Raw genomic sequence first — 17618 nt, 5'->3', positions numbered from 1 at the left:
AAAAGGCCACAGCACGTAGTAACGACGGGAAGCTATGTAGTGGCACCGACCTGAGGTTTCTCAAGGAAGTGTTATAGCTCCTCTGCTGCTCCTAGTTTGAGCTACCTGTCAGACAGAAAGAAGCAGTTAGTGGTTTCTGGTGATTTTAATGCAGATTTCTTAATAGATACGTACAGGAAAAATGAGCTAGAATCTTTGTTTGGTTGTTACAATCAGGCATCTGTTGTAAATTTTCCAACTCGTGTGCAGCAGGATAGTAGGTCACTTATCGATAACATTTTCATAGACAGTGTTCAGGTAGAAACAATTAACGTGTACCCATTTGTTAATGGGCTATCTGATCATGATGCACAGTTAATGGAAATAACACGTATAGCACCTTACAGCATTCAGGGAGGTTCAAACAAAGCAGGGAGGCTTATTAATGCGAACAGGATAGAGAGCTTTAAGTACAGCCTTGAAGAGGTAGAATGGGATAAAGTAGACGCAGAAAATGATAGTGATGCCAAATTCAACTTATTCCACAGTAAATTTGTCTCAATATTCGAGAGTTGCTTTCCTGGAACGTTATTCAAAAAAGCCATTACAAAGTCAAGTAAGCCCTGGATTACTAAAGGAATTAAGATATCGTGTAAGAGGAAGAGGGAAATACATGGACAGGCCAGAATAAGTCAGGATCCGACGTTTCTTGCTCACTACAAAACAGAGTCGAGAAGATTATGTGTTCTGACAGAAATTAATAATGCGGATAGTAAGATTAAAATTATATGGAATATTGTCAAACGGGAGACGGGGCAGCCTGACAGTGCACAGTATACCATAGCAATAAAGCTAAATGATGATGTTGTGAGTGATAATTCACAAGTTGTAAGTATGTTTAACAATCTCTTTCTGAATGTAGCAGCAAAAATAGGGTTAAAGGGTTCATTTGAAGAAGCAAAAAATATGTTACAAATGTCATTCCCCAGGACTTTAGGCCTTTAGAAATAGCACCAGCATCCCCCACTGAAATTAAGGAAATTATAAATATATTGAAAAACAAGAGCTCATGTGCTGTTGATGGAGTCTCTAACAGAATTGAAGTGTTGTGGTAATTTAATAAGTGGAGTCCTTAGCGATATATGTAATGCTTCGCTGACACAGGGAATTTTTGCAGACAGATTGAACAAACGCAACTGTCGAATCTCTTCGTAAGGAAGGGGACTAGAGTGACTTAAATAATTATAGACCAATCTCATTGCTGACTTCATTTTTAAAAATATTCGAAAAAGTTATGTATTCAAGAGTAGTCTCACATTTAAGTGAAAATAATTTACTCAGAATGTCACAGTTCGGATTCTGGAAGAGTTACCCGACTGTGAATGCTGTCTACACATTTACCCATCAAATAGTACAAGCCCCAAATAACAAATTATCGCCAGTTGACATTTTTTGTGGTCTCTCCAAGGCATTTGAATGTGTGGATCATCTCACACTCTTAGAAAAACTCAGGTTTTATGGAACTGAAGGCTATACACACAGCTCGTTTGAATCATACTTAATGAACAGAAAGAAAAACGTTGTGCTGAATAGCACAAATAATGTTGGGAGGGTGGTCAATTCTAGTGAATGGGGAGTTATCACAAATGGAGTCCCACAGGGTTCAATTTTAGGTCCTCTGCTGTTTTTATTCATGTGAATGACCTCCCACTTTACGTTCAGCAAGCGGAAATAGTGCTTTTTGCAGGTGACACGAGTGTTATAATAAATCCCATTCCAGAAAAAGCAGCTGAAGATATTGTTAAGGATGTCTTTCAAAGAATTATTAAGTGGTTCTCAAAAAATGGACTCACTGTATCCAGTTCTGTACACCAAATCGAGTCATACCGACAGTTCATGTAGCACATGAACAGGGCTCAGTTAACAGTTTACATTTCTCCAAATTTTTGGGTGTTCACATTGATGACAACTTGAACTGGAAGAAGCATATTACTGAGCTTCTCAAACAACTAAGTTCAGCTTCTTTCACTCTTCGTATAATCGATAGTCTTGGTAATAAACAGGTCAGTCTCCTAACGTACTTTGCATATTTCCACGCATTAATGTGTTGTGGAATAGTTTTCTGGGGTAACGCACCACTTAGACATAAAGTATTGATTGCACAAAAGAGAACAGTGAGAATACTTAGTGGTGTTCATCCACTTTTTCAAAGAGTTAGGTATTTTAACTGCACCATCAGAGTACATATATTCGCTAATGAAATTAGTTACAAATAATCCATCTCAATTCGCGATGAACAGTGATGTTCTTTCGTACAACACTAAAGGGAAAAAATAGCCTTTCCTATCCGTTGTTGAAGGAGTACACTATTCAGCAACAAAAATCTTTGATCATTTTCCCAACAATATAAAGTGTCTTGCAGGTAGCAGATCAAGTTTTAAATCTAGCTTAAAATCATTTCTTTTGGACAAGTCCTTCTACTACGTGGACGAGTTTCTGTTTCAAAAATGGTAAAAAAGAAATGGTACCTCCAAATTTAGTTGCATGTGTAGAAATAAAAATTTCAGTAATAATAATATTAGCACTATTCATGTGTGTATATATATCTTGTAATCTGACCTGTTCCACATCATATCGATAAAATAATCGGAAACTGATCTACGGAACATGACATAACTAAAACTAAAACACTAAAACAAAAAAGGTTTGAGAAACAATCTGAGCAGACATTTTAGTTTGTTTGTGGGTGATACCGTCATTTCCTGTCTAGTAATCAGAATGATTTTGACAGGACGTCTACGTGGCGAGAAAAGTGGTAATGGATCCTAATGAATAAAAAGTGTGAGACCCTCTACATGAGTAGTAGAAAAATTCCACGTCCTTGACATTAATGCTACTACGTTTCGCACCCGTGCGGTAACTAGTTTCCGTGGTATAACGTGTTAAATAGGGAAAGTTTAATTATAATCACCCGGTATGTTAACACATGCAATACTTACATAATCATTTTTCACAGAGTACGCTGTGTTTTCTTACTTTAATCCCTTAGTCGTCAGAAAAATGCAAATGTGGAGTTTCATAACAGAGCGTCGTGGAACTGTATGCGGCAAGAACCTGTATATTGATATTGGACTACTGCATACGGAAATGCCGATAATGATGTAGCGTGTCGTCGTTACGTTTGCATGCTGTAACATTCAGAGGTGGTTTAGTCACTTAACATGTGCTCTTCGCAGTACCTTTCACGCCAGTTTGTACCTCTCAGTCCTGGGGGGTTCCAGGAAAGGTGCCAGGATGATAAATTTGCTGCCAACTCGCCATCCACAATCTTTCTTTACTAGGCTTGTCCTACCTTGTTGGATCAAGTTTGTCAATAAATAAATTTTAAATAACTAAAATATTTTACCAACTAAAATTCGTGACTGTACCAGTTAAATATGTCTCATACTTGTATCAACGGCTATTGTAGTACCACACATTGAACACTGAAAATTATGTATAGTTTTATTAGATTACATAGGAGTAAGGAAATTACATATAGCCGGCCGGGGTGGCCGAGCGGTTCTAGGCGCTACAGTCTGGAACCGAGTGACCGCTACGGTCCTGCCTCCGGCATGGATACACGTCCTCAGATTAGTTAGGTTTAAGTAGTTCTAAGTTCTAGGGGACTGATGACCTTAGAAGTTAAGTCCCATAGTGCTCAGAGCCATTTGAAACATAATTAATGGTACAAAGCGAAACGAAGATAGGGGAAAGTGATAAGGAGCAGATGGACATGTGATGATGTGTATGTTGGCAAAGAACGTCGCTAATGATGTCCGAAATGTTTTAAGGATGACGGCGGAGGAAATGTCTCTGCAACACATCCATTGCTACGAGAAGAAGTATAGAAGACCAACTCTCCTCCGAAAAAGTTATTAGGTATGGCACTACAGGCAACTATTCCAACATGTATATGTTAAGCGTTCTTATAACCAGCTGCATCACTGGACAGTGAAGGACGCTGTGTCATGCCCTGCCTTGCTGCCTCATGCGGATGCGCTGTGGAGGGGGATGCGGTTTACAGACCGCTCTCCTTGCCACGTTGTAGATTTCCCAGAAGTTGAAGCGTCGGTGAAGGAGCTTCTCCTGGGCTTCACGAGTCTGAAAGCACCACGAAACAGTCCTTCCACCAAGGAAAATTACTTGACAGTACCGGGAATCGAACCCGGATCCTCCGCTGGCAGCCGTCTACGCTGACCACGCAGCTACGGAGGCAGACTAAGGCATCCTATGCCTTGATTTTTTTTAGAATGAAAAACGCTATGACCCCTTTTCAACGGTGTTTCTGAGAATAAAATATAAGGGCAGAGTACTTTTTCATTGCTCAGAGTCGTGTGTTAGTTGCGGACGTCTGGTATGTATTATTTTGTTAGTTACGCAGCACAAGGTTTTAGATATGTTAATACGAGTGGTCAAGGAAGAGATGGGGAGGCCCGTAGCCTAATTCGCTCGAATATCAAGTGCAGTCACTAAAGTTAGCATCTTCATAGGACGCACTGACCAAAGTAGAATATATCGCACGTCTCACACCATGAGACGCTGGGTGAACGTTAATGCAGGGATGGTACACTACTGGCCATTAAAATTGCTACACCACGAAGATGACGTGCTACAGACGAGAAATTGAACCGACAGGACGAAGATGCTGTGATATGCGAATGATTAGCTTTTCAGAGCATTCACACAAGGTTGGCGCCGGTGGCTACACCTACAACGTGCTCACATGAGGAAAGTTTCCAACCGATTTCTCTTACACAAACAGCAGATGACCGGCGTTGCCTGGTGGAACGTTGTTGTGATGCCTCGTGTAAGGAGGAGAAATGCGTACCATCACGTTTCCGACTTTGACAAAAGTCGGACTGTAGCCTATCGCGATTGCGGTTTATCGTATCGCGACATTGCTGCTCGCGTTGGTCGAGATCCAATGACTGTTAGCAGAATATGGGATCGGTGGGTTCAGGAGGGTAATACGGAACGCCGTTCTGGACCCCAACGGCCTCGTATCACTATCAGTCGAGATGACACGCATCTTATCCCCATGGCTGTAACGGATCGTGCAGCCACGTCTCGATCCCTGAGTCAACACAAGACAAGACAACAACCATCAGCACGAACGGTTCGACGACGTTTGCAGCTGCATGGACTATCAGCTCGGAGATCATGGTTGCGGTTACCCTTGACGCTGCATAACAGGCAGGAGCGCCTGCGATGGTGTTCTCAACGACGAACCTGGGTGCACGAATGGCAAAACGTCATTTCTTCGGATGAATCCAGGTTCTGTTTACAGCATCATGATGGTCGCATCCGTGTTTGGCGACATCGCAGTGAACGCATATTGGAAGCGTGTATTCGTCATCGCCATACTGGCATATCACCCGGCGTGATGGTATGGAGTGCCATTGGTAACACGTCTCGGTCACTTCTTGCTTGCATTGACGGCACTTTGAACAGTGGACGTGACATTTCGATGTGTTAAGACCCGTGGCTCTACCCTTCATTCGATCCCTGCGAAACCCTACATTTCAGCAGGATAATGCACGACCGCGTGTTGCAGGTCCCGTTCGGGCCTTTCTGGATACAGAAAATGTTCGATTGCTGCCCTGGCCAGCACATTCTCCAGTTCTCTCACCAATCGAAAACGTCTGGTCAATGGTGGCCGAGCAACTGGCTCGTAACAATACGCCAGTCACTACTCTTGATGAACTGTGGTATTCTGTTGAGTCTGCAAGGGCAGCTGTACCAGTACACGCCATCCAAGCTCTGTTTGACTCGATGCCCAGGCGTACCAAGGCCGTTATTACGGCCAGAGGTGGTTGTTCTGGGTACTGATTTCTCAGGATCTATGCACCCAAATTGTGTGAAAATGTATTCACATGTCAGTTCTAGTATGATATATTTGTCGAATGAATACTCGTTTATCATCTGCGTTTCTCCTTGGTGTAGCAATTTTAATGCCCAGTAGTGTATGTGTTAATACGAGTGGTCAGGGAAAAGATGGGGAGGTACATAGCCTAGTACCCTCGAACATATTGTGCAGTCACTGAAGTTAACATCTTCATACGATGCACTGACCAGAGTAGAATGTGCCACATGTCTCACACCGTGAGACGCTGGGTGAACGTTAATGCAGGGATGGTAATTTCATCCATCTCTGCGCTTCAGATTTTCTACCTCAGAGACGAGCAAGTGGTAATAAGGACTTTTGTTTGCACCACTTAGGCCTAGCTCATTTTGCAGTCAGCCTATCAGCAGGGTTTTCAAATTTCGTATGATGAAGTTCAGCGTGGCGCTGGAGGACGAAGAATCTAATTGTACCAAATAAAAACATCGGAAGATGGCCAGTAAAGGAGGTAAAAAGAAGGAAAACGAAAAGAATGTGCACTAGATATCAAAATACGGCTGCCGTCATTCCGTTCGGCGAATGAGACCTGCTAAACGCTGAGGCGGGTACCGTGTTCTGCGGTCAGGAAATCCCGGCCAGCGGTCCAGGAGGTGCACGCGTCCGCCCGAGGAGGCTGCAGCGGCCAAGGCCAGCCAGCACCTGGACCCGTTACGTTACGACAGCCCTTCTCCCGTCTCAGCTGCACCAGCAGTCTGATCCGCCGCTTAGCTGCCCAGGAGTGAAGCGCGAAGGACCTATCAGCTGGGAGAGTGGTGCTTCCTGCACAACGCAGCAGGCACTGTCTACATCTACATCTACAGGGTGCTCCACTGATCGTGACCGGGCCAAATATCTCACGAAAGAAGCGTCAAACGAAAAAACTACAAAGAAAGAAACTCGTCTAGCTTGAAGGGGGAAACCAGATGGCGCTATGGTTGGCCCGCTAGATGGCGCTGCCATAGATCAAACGGATATCAACTGTGTGTTTTTTTTAATTAGGAACCCCCATTTTTATTACTTATTCGTGTAGTACGTAAAATGGCACTATAACAGTCGCTGACTCGAACTCTCACCGATTCAGTGGCTCGCCAAGTAGATATGTAGACCAGCCAGGCAGGAGAACCAATACTTTATCGCACTAAATCCGCTTGTTTTGTGGTGTTGCTGCTGTAAATTTCATGTGCGCCACATACTGAAGTGTCTCTGATTTCGGTAACTAGCGAGGCACTGACTGTCAGGTGAGTGAAGGCGACTGGCAGGTGTCGTAGCGTAATCCTGAACTAGCATACAGCTGCAAATCCCTTTTTATGGCATCGAGGTCTCTTGCCTAGGCTTGCGCTACTATACAGGGTGGCCCATTGATAGTGACCGGGCCAAATATCTCACGAAATAAGCGTAAAACGAAAAAACTAAAAAGAACGAAACTCGTCTAGCTTGAAGGGGGAAACCAGATGGCGCTATGGTTGGCCCGCTAGGTGGCTCTGCCATAGGTCAAACGGATATCAACTGCGTTTTTTTTAAAAATAGGAACCATTATTTTTATTACATAATCGTGTAGTACGTAAAGAAACATGAATGTTTTAGTTGGACCACTTTTTTCGCTTTGTGATAGATGGCGCTGTAATAGTCACAAACGTATAAGTACGTGGTATCACGTAACATTCCGCCAGTGCAGGCGGTATTTGCTTCGTGATACATTACCCGTGTTAAAATGGACAGTTTAGCAATTGCGGAAAAGGTCGATATCGTGTTGATGTATGGCTATTGTGATCATAATGCCCAATGGGCGTGTGCTATGTATGCTGCTCGGTATCCTGGACGACATCATCCAAGTGTACGGACCGTTCGCCGGATAGTTGCGTTATTTAAGGAAACAGGAAGTGTTCAGCCACATGTGAAACGTCAGCCACGACCTGAAACAAATGATGATGCCCAAGTAGGTGTATTAACTGCTGTCGCGGCTAATCCGCACATCAGTAGCAGACAAATTGCGCGAGGATCGTGAATCTAAAAACGTCGGTGTTGAGAATGCTACATCAACATCGATTGCACCCGTACCATATTTCTATGCACCAGGAATTGCATGGCGACGACTTTGAACGTCGTGTGCAGTTCTGCCACTGGGCACAAGAGAAATTACGGGACGATGACAGAACATCAGCGACCATCAGCGATGAAATGATAATCAAATGGACACCCTAGCTGCAAACAGGCGTTGATGTACTTCATTGGGGAAATGCTGAAAATGTGTGCCCCGACCGGGACCCGAACCCGGGATCTCCTGCTTACATGGCAGACGCTCTATCCATCTGAGCCACCGTGGGCACAGAGAAAAGTGCGTCTGCAGGGACTTATCCGTTGCACGCTCCCCGTGCTCCCTTGCACGCCATGTAAGCAGGAGATCCCGGGTTCGAGTCCCGGTCGGGGCACACATTTTCAACATGTCCCCAACGAAGTACATCAACGCCTGTTTGCAGCTAGGGTGTCCATTTAATTATCATTTCATTTCTAGCAAAGCTGCATGGTCATCCACGGTAACTGTTCTTTCGGGAACAAATACTACCGTCATATATTGACCATTAGCGACCTTGGCGGGTTAATGTATGGTGCGGCATTATGGGAGGAAGGATAATTGGCCCCCATTTTATCGATGTCAATCTAAATGGTGCAATGTATGCTGATTTCCTACGTAATGTTCTACCGATATTACTACAAGATGTTTCGCTGCATGACTGAATGGCGATGTACTTCCAACATGATGGATGTCCGGCACATAGCTCGCGTGCGGTTGAAGCGGTATTGAATAGCATATTTCATGACAGGTGAATTGGTCTTCGAAGCACCATACCTCTTCAAAGAACTGGGTATACTAACTGCTGCCTTTCAGTGTATTTACTCCTTAATGAAATTTGTCCTAAATAATATATCTATCTCTCCAACAAACAGCTCAGTTCGTACATACAATACCAGGAACAAAAATGATCTGCACAAGCACTTAAAGGCACTTACTTTAGTTCAAAAAGGGGTCCACTTCTCAGGAACACTCATCTTCAATAATTTTCCAGCAAACATAAAAAATTTAGTTACAAATAAAGACCAGTTTAAAAGGAGCCTGAAAGACTTACTAGTGGCCAACTCCTTCTACTCCATTGTCGAATTTTTTAATACGAGGACTATCCACAAAGTACATTACGTTTTGGAATTAAAAATAAATAAAGTATTGGAATTTTTTTTATTATATACAGATGAAAGCCACACTTAAATACTACTTTTCTACATAGTTGCCATTTAAATTAAGGCACTTATCGTAGCAATGGACGAGCTTGGAAATTCCTTCGTCGTAAAATTCGGCCGCCTGCGCCTTCAATCACGTGGTTACCTCTTCTTGAAGCTGTGCGTCATCATCAAAACGCTACATAGCCAACCACTTCTTCATTGCTGGGAATAAGTGGAAGTCGCTCGGTGCCAGGTCGGGACTGTACGGCGGATGAGGAAACAATTCCCACTTAAAAGATTCGAGAACTTCACGAGTGGCATTTGCCGTGTGGGCCCGGGCGTTGTCGTGAATCAGCAAGATCTTTGAGCCCAACTTTCCCCTGCGCTTGTTTTGTATTGCTCTTCTGAGGTTGTGCAGAGTTTGGCAATACCTTTGAGAGTTTATTGTAGTGCCTCTTTCCAGGAAATCCACAAAAATGACACCTTTTCTGTCCCAAAAGACAGTGGCCATCACCTTCCTTGCCGACATTATCTGCATGCATTTCTTGGGTTTTTGGGGGGAATTTGTGTGCCCCCACTGCATTGACTGCAATTTTGTCTCGCAGTTCACATGTTTAACCCATGTTTCGTCACCAGTAACGATGCGATCGAGTAATGAATCGCCATCTTTCTCGTAAGAGTCCAAAAACGTTAATGCTGCAGCCATTCGCTGATTTTTGGTATCCATCTTGCGCAAAACTTGTGGTAACCAAGCTTTTCGGTAATGATTTCGTGCAACAAACTTGGTGAAATTTGTGGAAAACTCATAGAGAGTTCCGTTATTGTGAAATTACGGTTTTCACGGACCGCGGCATCGACTTTTTCGAAAAGTTCGTCAGTCACTATGGTGGGTCTTCCACTTCGCTTTTCTTCGTGAACGTTAGTTCTCCCATTTTTAAATTTTATGACCCATTGACGTACTCCACCTTCAGTGATTATGTTGTCCCCATACACTTCACAAAGCTGCCGATAGATTTCTATCGGTGTACAGTTTTTTGCTGTCAGAAACCTTATTACAGCACGCACTTCACACTTCGCGGCATTTTAAATTAACGCTGACATTTCAAACTGTCACAGTAACTCAACGGAGTACAGCACGAACCTCTCACTAGCACGGCAGGATGCCGACTGAGCGGCGGAATACCATGACACCATGATGGCCGCGCTAGCCCCGCCCCTAACGAACACAAACGAAAACGTAATGTACTTTGTGGATAGCCCTCGTAGAAGCAAATGATGTATTGTATATATTCATACTATTAGTGTTGTTATTTCAGCTTAAAAAAATACTGACATGTTCCACATCGACGAGGATCTCCTCAGCACGGATCTATGGAAGGAAAAACTATTCTAATCTCTAATCTAGGAGGTTGCTGGAGACTGGAGAGGGAGGTGAATAGAGAGAAAGAGACAGGGTGGGGGGGGGGGGGGGGGGGAGGGATAGTGGAGGGCCGGCCGAAGTGGCCGTGCGGTTAAAGGCGCTGCAGTCTGGAACCGCAAGACCGCTACGGTCGCAGGTTCGAATCCTGCCTCGGGCATGGATGTTTGTGATGTCCTTAGGTTAGTTAGGTTTAACTAGTTCTAAGTCCTAGGGGACTAATGACCTCAGCAGTTGAGTCCCATAGTGCTCAGAGCCATTTGAACCATTTTTTTGATAGTGGAGGCGGTGGTACAAGCAGACGTACTGACGTGATATCAGGAGCGATATTTTAAGTAGGCCACCAGTGTTGGGCCGCCACAGTTACTTTGCAGGCGGCTGAGAGCTCCTCTACCCCACGCAGTTCACGTTCGGCGTCTGAGGAGCGCAGGCTAGCGAAAGCTGTGCACTCACACTCGGAGAAAGAGCAGACGCCCGCCGCCCGCAAAAGTAGGCTACCGGAGCACAGCACAGCACAGCACAGCAAAGAAAAGCAAAGCGAAACGGGCGCCGCCCGGCTCCCAGCTAATTTCCTCCTCTCCCGCCGCACCCCGTGCTGTGCGTGCGAACTGCGCTCTCAATAGTCCGTCCCATCTCACCGTGATTTCTCTTTATTTTGCCGAAGCTACTGTACTTGAAAGATTCATAAAATACTGCAAATGGTAGTGCCGCATGAAAGGAAATAAAACTTAATAGGTTTAGAGAAAAACTAAATCTGTTCCGGCACTTTCAAAGGAAATTAGAACGCAGTCGGCTCTGTAAGCTCAAAGTCAGCAGCATCTAGCATGCTTTACACGATTTCTCCCGTACCGCTTCTACCGTAAAGAGAGTAAATAAATCCGACATCAAACGTGCGTGCGTGTTCTTCAGCAGCTACAGAACCTCAAATTAACAACTTCTGCTAATGGTTTGTAATCCCTGACACAGTACTCGTTAAAGCCTGTGCTATAGTAAGTGAGCGGGATTCACCTTATGAGAAAGGATTTTCGCATAGATATCGACCGTGTGTACCCAAATGGTGGCAAATCAGACTTACATTCACTCTGTCATAACAATAATCCGTCAAGTAAGTTCGAAATGCAATCACACGTCAGGGTGGATAAAAAGCAAACCAGAAGACGCTACCAACGTGACAATAATACGGTCGCCAGCCTAATTAGGCATTAACTGAGTTTCTTCCCTGTGCAAGTTGGTATATGTTCATACAAAACAACAAGTTGTAACACTGCATAATATAGTAGAATTTTAGAACCAGAAAATCCATTGAATTGATAGTTCCACGTTCAGTACTGATATGGAAAAACATGAATACGTAACACTACACTGTTTATAAAAATTATATGTACGGTGCAAAAATTGGTAATTGACCCCAAATAACGAAAAGTGTGAGATCATCCACACGAGTGCTAAAAGGAGTCTGTTAAATTTCGGTTCTACGATAAATCAGCCAAATCTAAAGGCCGCAAATTCTACAAAATACCTAGAAATTACAATTACGAACAAGTTAAATTGGAAGGAACACATAAAAATGTTGTTGGGAAAGCTAACCAAATACAGCGTTTTACCGGCAGGACTCTTAGAAAATGTGACAGCTCTACTTAAGAGACTGCCTACACGACGCTTGCCTCCCACACATCGTCAATATGCTTAATGGTGATAATCCGAAGCTACATCCCGCGGTCACTTTCCATGTTTGCACGGCGTGGCAACAACGTGCAGTGCTTTGAAATGGGTGATGTTAGTTTCTGCGGCGGCCGGATCTACGATTAGTTTTGTCCAGTAACACATAGACAGATCGATAAAATCGGACGTTAATACATATTATTAATTATTAGAAATTTATTCCTACTTTCGCTTGAGACTACAATCAAAACTCAATAGCAATAATAAGAGGTCTGCTCAAAGGAAAAGGATGGATTTGCATTCCATGGATACTCCTGTGGAAGAGTCAAGAAGAAGTATGTCCTCTAGGGCTCTGCAACATACACACTTTCCAATGTGTGTTGTTTCAGCGTCAGTACGTCCTGCTTCTCACAGCGATGTCCTAGGGCAGTCTACCAACTGCTGCGCACAGTTAAGAATGCCACATAACTGTCTGGAAGACTAAAACTCGCTAATTTCAGTTACTTCAAACTGAATCCGACAGCTAACTTTTAGTGGAATGTGTCAATACGATTAAGAGGATGGCGATGAGAGCATGCATACTACAGTCAGCGAAATCTAATTCCTAAATTGCTGTTTAGAACATTTCACAAGCTTCTCAAGCAGATTGGCTGATTCAGATTCCAGTTTTATTCAGTCCGCAGGGCACATGAATCTTAAACATTCCATTCTTCTTTATTTGTGTATTTATTTTTAATAATGCATTTTGCACTAATGGCTGGATGACTGTTTATAATAAGTGCAACCACATTTGAAGGTGAAGTGCAATGAATCCTTTACGGAAGTGAGTCTTTATGGTCGTTCCACTTCGTGTCTCTTCATATTATTACTCCCAGGTATTGATATAACATGTAAAGGAGACACTCACGGTCGAAAAATAGTCAAAATGACTTCAAATTCTGATATAACATGACTGACTCTAGATACGATCGTCAATTCTGCAGACAAATGAAAGTAAGTTTCACGTTTCGTGACATTCGCAACATAACATTTATCTACAGCAAAAGTTAGAAGATAGTCTCTTCACCAGGCTGGCATTTTGTCGAGTTCTGATTGGAAATTATCGCAACTTTTACCAGAGAAAATTTGCTCGCAGGTAACTGATTTCGTAACAGTAGGAGTAGGAATAGCAGAAATCAGATTAGCGATAAAGTTAATACGAAATTTGAGGACCACGTGATAGATAGAATTAAGGAGTTCTGCTATCTCGGAAACAAAAGAAGGACATAAAAAGGCAAGGGTGGGCACCCCTAGCTAAATGAAGTCTACTGCTATCAAACATCGTCATTTTTCTTTCTGAGGAGGACATTCCTGAGAATGTACATCTCAAGCACAGCATTGTATGGAAGTGAATAACAGTCTATGGAAAAACATAAAACAAAGATGAAGGATGCGTTTGATATGTGGTGTTACAGAAGGATACCGAAATTAAGGGGCTGACGAGAATGAGGAGGTCCTCCGCAGTATCGTCGAGGAAACGCATGTTGAAAATACTGACTAGAGAATCTGGCACTTGATGTACAAACATCCCTCCATACCATTGAGACTGGCAGCATTGTTTCCGAATGTGGCCCACACATCCACAACTACAGCACTTCACTTCTTATGATAAAACACTACGTTTATCCTGCATCCGAATCGTTATGTCTACTCCCTCTCATTGCGTAACAACCTTAACTGCAACAGCCAAATCCCCTGGACTCTTCATATGTACTCTTGTCAACATGTTGAGTAGATGTCCTCTCAAAAATACATGTAGCTCTTTGTGTTCTGTCTCTTGTAGAACAATTTTATCCGCCACCTCATTCTGCTTTAACTCGTAGGTTTACATACTGATTTTCATGATCCAGTCTAAATATTCTTCCACTGATTTTTTTTCGTTTCCGGGGCATCCCATTAAGTCGTTCCCTGATGAATCTAGCTCTATTCCGCTTGCGGTAAAGATGATAACTTCCCTTCTCAAGTTCTTCAAATGTGCGCACCCTCAAGACACATGCCACACGTCTTTGCCTCACCTACTAGCCGTAACTTGGTCATGTACGAACGTACTTCCTACGACCAGATTCCCAGAATAGCACCAGCTTCTAGATTTTCAATAAACGCTGACTCATCATAAGTTGGTATACTCAAGAATGGACCCACGTCATTAGCCGCAATGGTATCCACAGGTACATTGAATGAATCCCTCTAGCGTCACAATAGTTCACGCAGTCTATGTTGATTATTCGCCGTTAAAGTGTCTACCTGGCTTTGTAACGGAGCATTCTTCTCCAGTAGTTAGGCCATCTGTTTTAAGATATCAGGGAATAACTTCCACGGTACTAGAGAGAGATGTAGAGGGAAAAAACTGTAGTGGAAGACAGAGAGGGGAGGACAGAGACTGGAATATATCCAACAAATACACTACTGGGCATTAATATTGCTGCACCACGAAGATGACGTGCTACAGACGCGAAATTTAACCGGCACGAAGAAGATGCTGAGCTATGCAAATAATTAGCTTTTCAGAGCATTCACACTAGGTTGGCGCCGGTGGCGACACCTACAACGTGCTGCCACGCGGAAAGTTTCCAACCGTTTTCTCGTACACAAACAGCAGTTGACCAGCGTTGCCTGGTGAAACGTTGTTGTGATGCCTCGTGTAAGGAGGAGAAACGCGTACCATCACGTTTCCGACTTTCATAAAGGTCGGAGTGTAGCCTATCGCGATTGCGGTTTATGGTATCGCGGCATTGCTGCTCGCGTTGGTCGAGATCCAATGACTGTTAGTAAAATATGGAATCGGTGCGTTCAGGAGGGTAATACGGAACGCCGTGCTGGAACCCAACGGCCTCGTATCACTAGCAGTCGCGATGACAGGCATCTTATCCGTATGGCAGTAACAGATCGTGCAGCCACGTCTCGATCCCCGAGTCAACAGATGGGGACGTTTGCAAGACAACAACAATCTGCACGAACAGATCAACGACTTTTGCAGCAGCATTGACTATCAGCTCAGAGACCATGGCTGCAGTTACCCCTGACGCTACATTACAGACAGGAGCGCCTGCGATGGTGTACTCGACGACGAACCTGGGTGCACGAATGGCAAAACGTCACTTTTTCGGATGAATCCAGGTTCTGTTTACAGCATCATGATGGTTGCATCCGTGTTTGGCGATATCGCGGTGAACACACATTGGAAGCGTGTATTCGTCATCGCCATACTTGCGTATCACCCGGCGTGATGGTATTGGGTGCCTCTGCTTACACGTCTCGGTCACCTCTTGTTCGCATTGACGGCACTTTGAACAGTGGACGTTACATTTCAGATGTGTTACGACCCGTGGCTCTACCCTTCTTTCGATCCCTACGAAACCCTACATTTCAGCAGGATAATGCACGACCGCATGTTGCAGATCATGTACGGGCCTTTCTGGATACAGAAAGTGTTCGACTGCTGGCCTGGCTAACACATTTTCCAGATCTCTCACGGATTGAAAACGTTTGGTCAATGGTGGCCGAGCAACTGGCTGGTCACAATACGCCAGTCACTACTCTTGATGGACTGAGGTATCGTGTTGAAGCTGCATGGGCAGCTGTACCTGTACACGCCATCCAAGCTCTGTTTGACTCAACGCCCAGTCGTATCATGGCCGTTATTACGGCCAGAGGTGGTTGTTCTGCGTACTGATTTCTCAGGATCTATGCACCCAAATTGCGTGCAAATGTAATCACATGTCTGTTCTAGTATAATATATTTGTCCAATGAATACCCTTTATCATCTGCATTTGTTCTTAGTGTAGCAATTTTAATGGCCAGTAGTGTACTTGAGGACGCTGGGTGTAACTGTTATTCTGAAACGAAGAGGTTGGCACAGGAGAGGAAGTCGTGGCGTGCGCAACAAACCAGCTAAAAGACTGATGACCACAGAAATAATTAAAATAATAGATATCTGGCCATATATGCGGACGTCCGCCTCTGAAGACTGTTGAGAAATAACCGGGACTGGAACCGTGGTGTCCCCATGGTGACGCCCTCGTGCCAGTGAGCTGTTACGAATTTGTGTGTCGTTGGCTTTTCCGGACAAAAAGTTTCCGGGTCGCATATTGCAGCAACGGCGCACCCGCATCTGTGCACCACAGCTGTAGGCTGTCTGGCGAAACAATGGCTGCCGGCTCGCTTTCACACGGGCGTGGGCGGCCAGCGCGGTCGACACACAGCGCACTTACACAGAAACAGCGGGCCGGCCGTCTGCGAGTGAGAGACCCAGAATTAGTTTAGATTTGTGACTGTACAGAGAGAATTGTTCCTCGGACAACGTTTTATAGAATTCTACATGAGCACCGCAACTGTGTTGTAGCTTACATTGGAGGGTCTAAACATAGGACTTCTGCCGGCTACTTTGTCTTACGTACTGAACATGCCGTCGAGACGCACTTACCTAATGAATTCACAGTATATGACGCTGAATTACATGCAATCTTCAGGCCTCTGCGGTAGATGAGATGCAAAGATGGTGCTAAATTTCTCATCTGCATTCTCCTCTTCAGACTAGCCTTGACATATGAAATGATAATTAAATCAAGACCTTACGCCGTCCACAAGCGTTGATATTCATCAACGGGAACAGTAGAAAATGTGTGCCCCGACCTTGACTCGAACCCGGGATCTCCTGCTTACATGGCAGGCGCTATATCCATCTGAACCACCGAGGGCGCAGAGGATAGTGCGACTGCAGGGACTTATCTCTTGCACGCTCCCCGTGAGATCTACGAGGGCAGTTCAATAAGTAATGCAACACTTTTTTTTTCTCGGCCAATTTTGTTTGAAAAAGCCGGAAATTTCTTGTGGAATATTTTCAAACATTCCCGCTTCGTCTCGTATAGTTTCATTGACTTCCGACAGGTGGCAGCGCTGTACGGAACTGTTAAAATGGCGTCTGTAACGGATGTGCGTTGCAAACAACGGGCAGTGATCGAGTTTCTTTTGGCGGAAAACCAGGGCATCTCAGATATTCATAGGCGCTTGCAGAATGTCTACGGTGATCTGGCAGTGGACAAAAGCACAGTGAGTCGTTGGGCAAAGCGTGTGTCATCATCGCCGCAAGGTCAAGCAAGACTGTCTGATCTCCCGCGTGCGGGCCGGCCGTGCACAGCTGTGACTCCTGCAATGGCGGAGCGTGCGAACACACTCGTTCGAGATGATCGACGGATCACCATCAAACAACTCAGTGCTCAACTTGACATCTCTGTTGGTAGTGCTGTCACAATTGTTCACCAGTTGGGATATTCAAAGGTTTGTTCCCGCTGGGTCCCTCGTTGTCTAACCGAACACCATAAAGAGCAAAGGAGAACCATCTGTGCGGAATTGCTTGCTCGTCATGTGGCTGAGGGTGACAA

General features: G+C 44.4%; 1 protein-coding gene and 1 non-coding gene across 2 annotated transcripts in view; one reads left to right on the top strand and one right to left on the bottom strand.

The window, feature by feature from the left end:
• The window catches only part of LOC124605793 (protein Skeletor, isoforms B/C), a 686779-nt gene that overhangs the window by 51559 nt on the left and 617602 nt on the right, over positions 1-17618 (top strand). The gene's annotated exons all lie outside the window — the stretch shown is intronic.
• Trnat-ugu lies at positions 8153-8227 on the bottom strand. The gene has a single exon. It is a non-coding gene; the product is annotated as a tRNA-Thr (tRNA).

Source organism: Schistocerca americana, chromosome 3 (genome assembly GCF_021461395.2).
Source record: "Schistocerca americana isolate TAMUIC-IGC-003095 chromosome 3, iqSchAmer2.1, whole genome shotgun sequence".
NCBI classification, from domain to species: domain Eukaryota; kingdom Metazoa; phylum Arthropoda; class Insecta; order Orthoptera; family Acrididae; genus Schistocerca; species Schistocerca americana.
Note: the sequence above shows the minus strand (reverse complement) of the source record. Positions and strands in the feature narration are given on the sequence as shown.